Source organism: Ursus arctos, unplaced genomic scaffold, assembly GCF_023065955.2.
Source record: "Ursus arctos isolate Adak ecotype North America unplaced genomic scaffold, UrsArc2.0 scaffold_13, whole genome shotgun sequence".
Lineage (NCBI taxonomy): Eukaryota > Metazoa > Chordata > Mammalia > Carnivora > Ursidae > Ursus > Ursus arctos.
In genome coordinates, this window is record NW_026622797.1 from 41,848,819 (window position 1) to 41,860,299 (window position 11,481).

Sequence of the window (11,481 nt, forward strand, 5' to 3'; positions counted from 1 at the left end):
CTCTGTGACTTTCGTGTTTTGTTCAACAATGGTTTTTTAGATTAACTAAGATCGATGTATATACTTTAGTTCTTTCATTTTGCATTACACTGTAATATTTCACTTGAGGAAATATGCCATAATTAGTTTATGGATTATTTATGATTTTTTTCTATGTAGAGTAAGGCTTCTATGAGCATATTTTCTACGGCACATATGTAAAACTATCTTTAATATATGTCTGGAGTGAAGTTGCTGGATAGCAGGTTATGTACAAGGTCAAATCTCCTAGGAAATGCAAATTTTTCTCAACATGGTTTGTGTTCTTTAAGAAACGCTTCCTTATTCAAGAATTTGAAGATATTCCCTATATGCTCTTCTGAAATTGTATGGTTGTGCCTTTCACATTAAGTTTTTAATCACCCAGATTGATTTTTGTTTGTGATAAAAGATAAAGATCTATTTTCAGGTTTTGAAAAAATATTTGGAAACCAAATTGTCCTTAAGCCATTTATGAAATAATCTGCTCTTTCCCAGTGATCTATACAAATCAAGTTTCTATATATGTACAAATTTCTTTCTGGATTCTGTTTCCTGTTCTGTTCCATTTGTCTGTCTTATCCTGTACCAACATCATATTCTTAGTTACATAGTCTGATAATAAGTCATGTCCAGTAATGCAAGCTTTCCCACATTTCTGCTTCCTCCCTGGTATATTCTTCCATATAAATTTTCAATTCAACTTGTCATATTTCACAAAAACCACACTGGTACTTCTGTTTTATTGGAATTTCATTAAATCTATAAATCAATTTTGAGAGAATATATTTATTTCAGAGTCTTCTATCCTAAATATTATGTATCTTTCCATTTATTTAGACATTTTCTAGCATCTCTTGATAAAGTTTTATCATTTTCTCCATAAAGGTATTACATATTTTTGTTAGATTTATTTCGTCATATTTTTATGCCATTGTTCATAGTAGTTTTAAATTATTTTCTAAATTATTGCTTGAATATAGAAATGCAATTGGCACACATATACACACATACCTATATATATTGACTTTGCAACTCTGACAAACTCTTCATTACAATTATTTGTAGATTGTCTATGAAGAAAATAAACACCACCTGCAAATCACATTCATTTTGTTTCCCTTTTAATCCTTAAACCTTTGCTTTTTCATGCCTTCCCATACAATGCTAAATAGAAATGGTGATAACGGCCCTTCTTGTCTTGTTTCCAATCTTAAAGGGAACGCTTTCAACATTTTAACGTTAAATATGACATCTGCTGTAGGCTTTCTTTCCATGCCTGGGAAGGACACTGTAATGTGGTTCTGAGGCCCACCTCTGAGCTGAAGTAATTCTCCCAGCAGCTAGGAGTCCTGCTGACAGACAGCCCTCAACTGTCTGCCTTCTTCAGCTGAAAAGAGTCCCTTTGCTTGTGTCACACCTACTTCCTGGGCAGCCTACCGCAGACTGACCTGAGATAAGGCCCAACCAATTCATTCCAGGCCAGGACAATTCCAAAGGACCAGCCTCATTTCAGAGCTCTCTTTAGGGTTGGCTGAGGCTTTCACAGAGGCTACACTGCAACCCAACTTCTCCCTCTGTGTACTTCTACTTGCTTCCTTTTCCTTCCAGAGGTACTGACACCAAGAACAATTCCTAATAAACCTCCTGAATGTTAATCTCCATCTCAGACTCTTCTTACTGAGAAACTCAAGTTGTGACAATAACTGCTATCAGTTTGCCAAGAATTTTTCTATATGAATAAATGTTGAGTTTTTCTAGTGTTTTTTTTCCTGCATGTGTTGAAGTAATCATATGATTTTTCTCTTTTAATTTGTTAATGAGGTAATAAATAAATTAAAAGTGAACCAATATTACACTTACAGAATCATAATATACCATCTTTTTTATGTATTTTCAGATTCAGTTTGCTAATATGAATTTTGTTAAGGAATTGTATCTGTGGTCACGATTGAGAGTGACTGTTTATTTTGGTTGTAATATCCTTGTCTAGATCTGGCATCAAGGTTATGTTGAATGCATAAAATAAGTTGGGGAGCAGGGTGTTAGTTCTAATCTTACACAAACACTTTCAGAGAGAAACAATCTGAAGATCAATGCTTCATTGTGCAGAGATTTTTAACTAATTTTATTTCTTTAATGATTATAGGACTGTTCAGATTCTATTTCCTCTTGGGAGAGATTAACAAGTTGTACTTTTTTTTCTTTTTAAAGATTTTAATTATTTATTTGAGAGAGAGAGAATGAGCAGGGGGACAGGCAGAGGGAGAGGGATAAGCAGACTCCCCACTGAGTGGGGAGCCTGATGCAGGGCTCAATCCCAGGACCCTGAGATCAGGACCTGAGCCAAAGTCAGATGCTTGACCAACTGAGCCACCCAGGTGCCCCTAACAAGTTGTACTTGTATAAGAATGTATTCATTCCATCTAGGTATACAGTTTGTTGACTTTTTTTTCATAATGACTCTTTGACATCTTTAGTTTTGTCCTTCTTTTCATTCATAATATTCTTTGAGAATATTCCCCCTTTTTTCTTAGTCCAGAGGTTTGCTGTATTTTTAGTCTTCTCAAAGAATCAGATTTGAACTATGTTGCTCCTCTCTATTGTGTGTTTCATTATTTTTACTCAAATTGCATTTTTCTTCCTTTTATTTTCTTTGTGTTTATTCTATTTTTCTAAGTTCTTAAAGATGTTTAGCTCATTAATTTTGAGCCTTTCTTCTTTTTTAAAATACATTTTCTGTATTTGAATCCACTTTATTTGACTTCCCAAAGATTCGATGGGTAGTATTTTTATTTGTTTCAGACCTCAATATTTTCTAATTTTTTTAGAACCTTATACACACATGGGGATTTTTTAAATATCTAAATATATAGGATTTTCTAAGTTATGTTTAATGATTTCTAAGTTAGCTGCACTATGTTAGAGAAGTGATCTATGTGATACCATTTCTTTGACTTGAGGCTTTATATGCAGTGGGTGTGGAAGCTCTGATTATGACCTAGCACATTGTCAATTTTCAAAATGTTTTATGTGTGCTTTCAAAAAAAATGTATACACTCCAAATTGAGGAATTAAGTTTCTTGATTTTGCTCTTTAAATCTTTTATATCCAGACGGATATTTTGTCTGCCTTATCTGTCATTTACTATGAGAGGTATTTAATATCTCCCACTACACTTAAGGATTTATTTGTCTTTGTGATTCTGTCCATTTTTGCTTTCTATATTTTGAGACTTCATTAAATACATATAAGTTTTGATTTCTTATATCCTCCTAATGAACTTAACTTTGTCCATCATGAAGGTACTTCATATTTGACCCTTAAATTATATTCTGTCTAGTATTAATTTAGGTATACCAGTTTTCATTTAGATGTTTCCTGTAGGTCTTTTCAATCCTTTGACTTTCAATATGTTTTGTGTTTTTATGTTTATGTATATCTCTTACAAAGAGCACAATGCAGAATTTTATTTAGTCTGACCAAATTTGCCTTTAGCTAGAGAGTTATTATGATTATATATTTGGGTTTATCTCTAGATATGTGATTTCTATTTATCTTACTTTCTCTTTTTTCTTTTAGCTTTCCTGCCTTCTTTTATTTACTTTTCCATTGAAGTATAGTTGACACACTGTTATGTCAGTTTCAGGTGTACGACATAATGATTTGTTAAGTTAATACGTTATGCTATGCTCACCGCAAGCATAGCCACCATCTGTCACCATTAAACACTATTATGATACCATTGACTGTATTCCCTAGGCTGTACCTTTCATTCCTGTGACGTATTTATTCCATAACTGGAAGCCTACCTCCCACTCCCCTTTGTTCATTTTGCCCATCCCCCTACCTCCCTCACCTCCAGCAACCACCTATTTGTTCCCTGCATTTATGGGTCTGTTTCTGCTTTTGTTTGTTCATTTGTTTTGTTTTTTAGATTGTACATATAAGTGAAATCATACGGCATTTGTCTTTCTCTGACTTATTTCACTTAGCATAATACATTCTAGGTCCATCCATGTCGTCACAAATGCCAAGATCTCATTCTTTTTTAAGGCTGTGTAATATTCCTCTGTGTGTGAGTGTGTGTGTGTGTGCGTGCGTGTGCGCATGTGTGAGTCTCTCTGTCTCTGTGTGTGTATACACGTAACCACATCTTCCTTATCCATTCATCTATGGATAGACATTGGGTTGCTTCTGTATTTTGGGCTATTGTAAACAATGCTACAACAAGCATAAGGATGCATATATCTTTTCAAATTAGTATTTTTGGGGTGCCTGGGTGGCTCAGTTAGTTAAGTGTCTGCCTTTGGCTCAGGTCATGATCCCAGGGTCCTGGGATTGAGCACCCATGTTGGGCTGTCTGCTCAGGGGGAGCCTGCTTCTCCCTCTCCCGGCTGTTCCCCTGCTTGTACTCTTTCTCTCTGTCAAATAAATAAATAAAATCTTTTAAAAAAATTAGTGTTTTCATTTTCTTTGGGTTAATATCCAGTAATGTAATTATTAGATCATGTGGTAATTCTCTTTTTAATTTTTTGAGGAACCTCCATACTGTTTTCTATAGTGGCTGCACCAATTTGCATTCCCAACAGTGTATGAGGGTTCCTTTTTCTTCACATCTTCACAAATACTTATTATTTTTTGTCTGATTCTAGCCATTCTAACAGGTATAAAGTGATATCTCATTGTGGTTTTGATTTGCATTTCCCTGATGATTAGTGATGTTGAGGATCTTTTCATGTATCTGTTGGCCGGCCATATGTCTTCTTTGTAAAAATGTCTGTTTAGGTCCTTTGCCCATTTTTAATTGGATTATTTGGTTTTTTGGAGCTGAGTTATATAAGTTCTTTATATATTTTGGATATTAACCCCTTATTAGATATATCATTTGCAAAATCTTCTCCCATTCAAATAGGTTGCCATTTCATTTTGTTGATGGTTTCCTTTGCTGTGCAAAAGTTTTTTTATTTTGATGTAGTCCCAATAGTTTATTTTGCTTTTCTTTTCCTTGCCTGAAGAAACATATCTGGAAAAATGTTCCTAAGCCTGTTGTCAAGAAATTACTGCCTGTGTTTTCTTCTAGGAGTTTTATGGTTTCAGGTCTCACATTTAAGTATTTAATTCATTTTGAGTTTATTTTCATGTATGGTGTAAGAAAGTGGTCCAGTTTATTCTTTTGTATGTATGTAAGCTGTCCAGTATTCCCAGCACCATTTATTGAAGAGACCGTCTTTCTCCCATTGTGTATTCTTGCCTCCATTGTTGTAGACTGATTGACCATATAAGCATGGGTTCATTTCTGGGCTTTCTATTCTGTTCCATTGATCTATGTATCCATTTTTGTGCTGGTACCATATGGTTTTGATTACTGCAGCTTTGTAGTGTATCTTGAAATCTAGGATTGTGATGCCTCCAGCTTTGTTTTTCTTTCTCACGATTGCTTTGGCTATTTGGGGTCTTTTGTGGTTCCATACAAACTCTAGCTCTGTGGAAAATAAATGCTGTTGGTATTTTGACCAGATTGCACTTAATCTGTAGACTGCTTTGGGTAGTGTGGACATTTTAACAATATTGCTCTTCCAATTCATAAGCGTGGAATTTCCTTCCATTTGTTTGTGTCATCTTTAATTTCATTCACCAGAGTTTTATAGTTTCTAAAGTCTTTCATCTTCTTGGCTAAGTTTATTCTTAGGTATTTTATTCTTTTGGGTGCAATTATAAATGGAATTGTTTTCTTAATTTCTGTTTCTGCTACTTCATTATTAGTGTGTAGAAAAGCAACCAATTTCCATGTATTAATTTTGTATCCTGAAACTGTACTGAATTCATTTATTACTTTTAATAATTTTTGGTACAGTCTTCAGGGTTTTCTATATATAGTATTATTTCATCTGCAAATACTGATATTTTAACTTCTTCCTTGCCAATATGGATGACTTTTCTTGCTGCATTTTAGATTGACTACGACTTGTTTTTCCCATTCCATTTTTCCTCCTCTATTTATTTGGAAGTTATACTATTTCTAGCTTTTTAATGGCAACCCAAACTATTTTAATAAACATACTTAAAACTACAGTTAATATCTTACCTTTCATAATTCCTGCTTTCAGTTCTGTTTGGGAGGGCTTTTGTTTCCTTACTTTCATTTCTGCTTTCCAGTTCATGAAGGAAGAAAGGAAGGAAGGTTTTAAAAGAAGTTATTTATCTAAGATTTTAGTATTCAAATAGGAATCTCATTCTGGATAGCTAGTCTATTGCACTATCAGAAGTGAAAATATAAATTATCTCTCTAGCATTTTGTAATCAAGGTATTTCGGAATAAATTAGTAAAACAATCCATAATAAATTAAAACCCACATGAAAAGCCTTACAGAAACTGAGCTATTGAATGCAGTTGGCAACAACCTGTTAGTAGAGTTTTCTTACGTGCCAAACACTTTGCCAATCTTTCTCCTCTGAAAACATGCTTCCTCCTGAGAGTTTACTAATTCCCAAACCTCTGATGAGATTATCACTCACTGGTCACACAAAAATATCCACAACTGAGGATAAACAAGTACAATCAAACAAGATTTACTATGACTCAGTTTTTCAACTCACTGAGAAGTCTCAGACCAGTAATATTTATGAACAAAGACTGTCTTAATTGCCTGGTTTGGCTCTTTGTCCCCTAATATTTTCAACTCTAAGGGTTGATTAAAATGAAGGGAGCATAATGTGAACATCTGGGTCCCAGTTCTACCCCTCCTCTAAGCTCCTTACTACCAAGGGGAAAGTTAATTGAAATCTAATGTTTCTGAAAGGTATAACTTAAAGCCACAGTAGTAAATAGATTTCACCTCAAGTGCCAACTTCCAACAATTGGTAGGAACTGTTTGGATCACTGTGCTGTAAAGAATTAGAGGGCTCCATCCCATTCTAAGGAAAAGCAAGTTGTAATTCATCAGAGTATCTCTGACCAGTGAGAGAGGCAGGGTAGAAAAGTGGGGAGTGGTTAACATGCGAAAAAATTAGAGACTGAGTAAATAAGAAATTTGCAAGTGAGCAAGAAGTGGCATTTACAGTTGGAATTACCTTTCTCTTCAAAAATGTAGGTTTGGAGTGTACCTGAGTTATTCAAACTGGGATCCGGGCAGCTGTTGTAGCACCAGCTGACAATTTTAATGGTCTCCTGGGGTTGGAGCTGTATCAGAACCTCAAACAAGAACTCTTGTCCCCTAGCCAAGCCAGCCTAGTAGGAGTTACCAGGGTTTGCCGCCAACTTACTGCAAATTGTATTGCATTTGCAACCATAGGCCGATGGGAGGAAAATTATCTAGCAGATAGGGCCAAGCAAAGAACTGAAATTGATTCTGTAGTTATCAGGGACTGGATAACGGTGTAAATTTATTCTTTATTATGAAAAAAATGTTATGTATTCTGGTACTTAGTATCATTAGAATCTACAAGGAACTTAGCATTTATTTCAAAACAGAAAAAAGGGAATATTTTAGTGGGGAAAAAAACTTTAAAATTTTGTTCTCACAATGGGACATGATTATGTAGGAAGGGTATAATCAAGTTAGCTAGAAATGGAATTTTATTCATTTTATTCATTATGCTTTACTTGGAAGAGGTAAGTGTAAATTACCATATTGTTCTCCTTCACATAATTTCCATTCCAAATGCTAGCTTGAGAATAAATTAATGAAGAATAGATTTATCCCTACAACTCTCCCGCCCAACACACACACACACCCATCTCCCAATACTCTGTTTTTCTGTACTGAAATATATCTATAACATAAAACATCATACAGGACCGTATTTTATGACTGAGTAGATTAGGTTATAGAAGTATGTTAGGGCCCTTCATACTCAGTAAACAAACCTTTGAAGAAAGAATAATAACTGTAAAATTGCTGCCAATCTGCCCAGATTCCTCAGGCAAACACTTAATTTGTTTGGGGGAATCTTGTTTCCATACTTATCAGGGTCTGTTGGGCCCTATGGGCCAGGCAACTTTAAAAAATTTTGTTTTATTTAATTGACCCAGAAAAAATTTTTAGGAGAAATATTTCAAGTGTGTGCTCAAAATCTTTATTTCTTTAGCTGAAGCAATAAATCAGAAGGCGTTCCCTTTTCTCTTTGGTTTAGGAAATACACTGGCATCAGTAAATACAACACTGATCGTGAGATTGTAGCAAATACCAGTTAGGGTGGACCTGGGCAGAGGGCAGTGTATAAGAGCACTGTTGTAAGTTTTTATTTGATATTCAAACTAGGTTTCAGAGACCTTTTATAAAGACCAGCTCTTATCGCAAGGCATCTGGCTGTTTGACGTTTATTTAAACAAATTTGTAAATTTCCACAGGGCTGTTCGTCCGTAGGAGCTGGCAGTCCAGTGTTTCTTAAACTAGATTGCTAATTTTCTTCATTTCATTCAGATTTTGTAACACATTTTCCTATAAATCAATAAGATTACTTTCATTTTATTTTAAATTGTTTTTCGTGGGGGGGCGTATTAAATCTTCTCCTATGATGGTGCATGTGCCCTCTTTTCTTCCTGTAATTTTTTAAGCAGTTTGTGTCTTTGGGCCAGTTTGCCAGAATGTATTTGAAACTATGGGAACATCTGTGTCTGATGGATATTGGACCTGGGCATTTACTTCTATTCCCTGGATAAAATCCACAGGAATCTGGCAGTCTTTCATAAAATGCTTATTTCAGAAATAATGTTTCCTGATTTGGGGGTTCCCTAAAATCTCATTTCTGGCACTGGAAGCCTTGCTGTAATGGTGGTTTTCAGATTTTCCTCTGGCTCTAAGAAAATCACATGAATTCTATTTAACAACTGAAATTATTTGGAAAAATATGAGTCATATTCTAAATATTGACAATTGCCAAGTGTTTAACCACTGTATTTTTTTAATCTCTGTGAGCCTCTATTTTTATGTCTTGCTATGTATGCTACATAATGTTCAGTGCATTCTTGCTCCATTCTTGGTTTTAAATTTATGTAGGTAACCATATATATATATATGGTTTTATATATATAGTTATATATATATGGTTTATATATATATATAGTTATATATAAATTTTATATAAATAGATTAAATATGTAAAATATACCATACATAGGTAACTAAATATATATAATTTTTTTTTACAAAAGCAGGGGTTCCACCAGCCCTTTCAGTAGAGATTCCCAGACCTCACCCCCAAAGCTTCTGAATTCGTAGATCTAGAGCGGGACCTAGAAACCTACATAATTTTAAAATTCCCTTTCCCCTCAGTTTTGCAGTGAACCTAAAAGTGCTCTTAAAAAATAAAGCCTGTTTTTTAATGCGATAAGATAAAAAGAAAAAAAAAGACTCCTTCCTGATTCTGACAGTAAACCCAATTTAAGAACCCCTGGAAATTTCTCTAATACTGACGTTAAGAACCTGAGATTAAGTTCTGTTGGCTCCAATGTCTAAATCTCTCTGGTTCCCTCTAGTGGACTAAGATCAAATGCACTTTCTACAAATCATCTAAGCAAACATGAGAAAGAAATTAGATTGAAATGAACATAAAGAGAAATTTTGAAATATATACAGAAAAAGGCAGTATGTACCCAGTGAAATGGGTCTGGGCCCTACCATACCTGCTTCATGGCTGGTTTTTCGGGGGGGGGGGGTGGAGCCCGGGTTGGCACTGGTAGGTAAAGCCACAGGAAGAGCTTTCTCATCACCATCCCCTGCAAATTGCAGCCAGTTGTCTGCCCAGGCACATAGCTCCACTGCTGATTGGAATTTCTGATTACAGAGCAAAATGAAGTATAGAACTCTGTACATTTTATGTTGAATTTATGTCATTCGCTGTACTCAGTGCATCTTCTTTCACTGAGAGAGGAGAAATTAAAGGGAAATTGAATCTGGTTGAACACTCTGTGTGCTTAAGGAAGATAACCTACCATGCGACACATTGGGCAAATTCCAGAGACCCCAGGCTGTGGAGCTAAATTTAAGTGCATGGCTATCTCTGGCTCTTAACTGGGCAATATTCCTGGGGCGAGAGCACTACAAAATTCTTCCTTTGTGGTAGCCCTTGATCCAAATGTGTGCTGCCCCCAGGGGATTCTGCTGATTTCTCTATTACTGCCTCCAGCAACCAGGCCAACCTGGGGAGAAACCAGAATCTGCCCAGCGTCTTTGAGTGGATTTTATGGTTTCGGGAGGGTTAGCCCTCAAATTTGTCTTTGAGGTTTTCAATTAACCCCCTCTTTGAGCAGATAAGGAAACAAGGCACTGGAATCCAGATCTTTTGTATCCTGCTTAAATACTTATTCCCAATAGAATATTCCAAACCAATGGAATAAATAGTCCAAAAGGATACAGAAGATCTGCTGTCTGATTGTAACTAAACTTCTTGTGAATGGAGAAGACAGCTTGAGTAGTATAAAGAGGCAATTGTGAATGAAAATACATGCAACCACATTTAATCCTATAGCTCCTCTATCTGGCAGTACACAGATCACTCTCGAATCGAACCAACTACTCTCTGCATCTCTTTCCTCTGCCTGCTTCTCCCTAAGCCCACTGACACCACCCTGGTCCTGCCCGTTTGCACTGGTATTCCTAACTGCTACAGCCACCCTCTCTTTTTCCAACTATAGCCAGGGTGATATTTGTAAAGCACAAATCTCTTTAAGTCACTCTTGCTTAAAGCCTTTTGATGTTTTCCCATTGTGCTTAGGATAAAATCCAAACTTATTAACATGATTTATAAGGCTAGTTGTGACCCGTTCCAACTCAGGTCATAGGGCTAATCATAATGCCTTACATGTGCCTGAGTCAGTTAAGCTTCCAACCCTTCATAAACGCTTTTTCCTGGCCCGAGACTCTCCACCTTCCTCACTTGCTACATTTCCAACTTCTTCTCTTAGATAATGCCAATTCCTTAAGCATCTGCAAGGAGGACCCCTGCTTTCAGCCCCCCTGGGGTCCCCACTCAGTAACATTCATCATCTTCTACTCACTTGCCTCTACCTCCCTGGCTAGACGGGAGGTGCGTGGACAGCCTGCATGGCTTTCTTTTAACTTCCCAGGGCCCGGCACGTGTTTAGCACAAAGTAGCTGGTCTCGAATGAGTATTTGTGGGATGAACCAATGAGTGGGTGAACGACCTAAGGAACAATTCCATACTGCATATGCTTGTCCCCCTTCCTTGTCAGTCTTTCTCTTCCACCTCCCAGCCCTGTTACATCTGGGGAAAGGAGGGGAAATGCTGAATTTTAAAAAGCACCCCAGGTGACTTCAGGGTAGGTGTCTTACTCCCGCTTTCCTCCTTGGAAGTCCTGGTCTATTCAATCCCCCCAGTTCCAGGCCCAGAGAAGTTAAAGGATCTGACTAAGATCACTTGGCTACTTAATGGCTGGGACAGGTCTCCTAATTGCTGGGCTACTTTTTTTTTTTTTTTTTTTTTTTTTTGCGAGGTTGT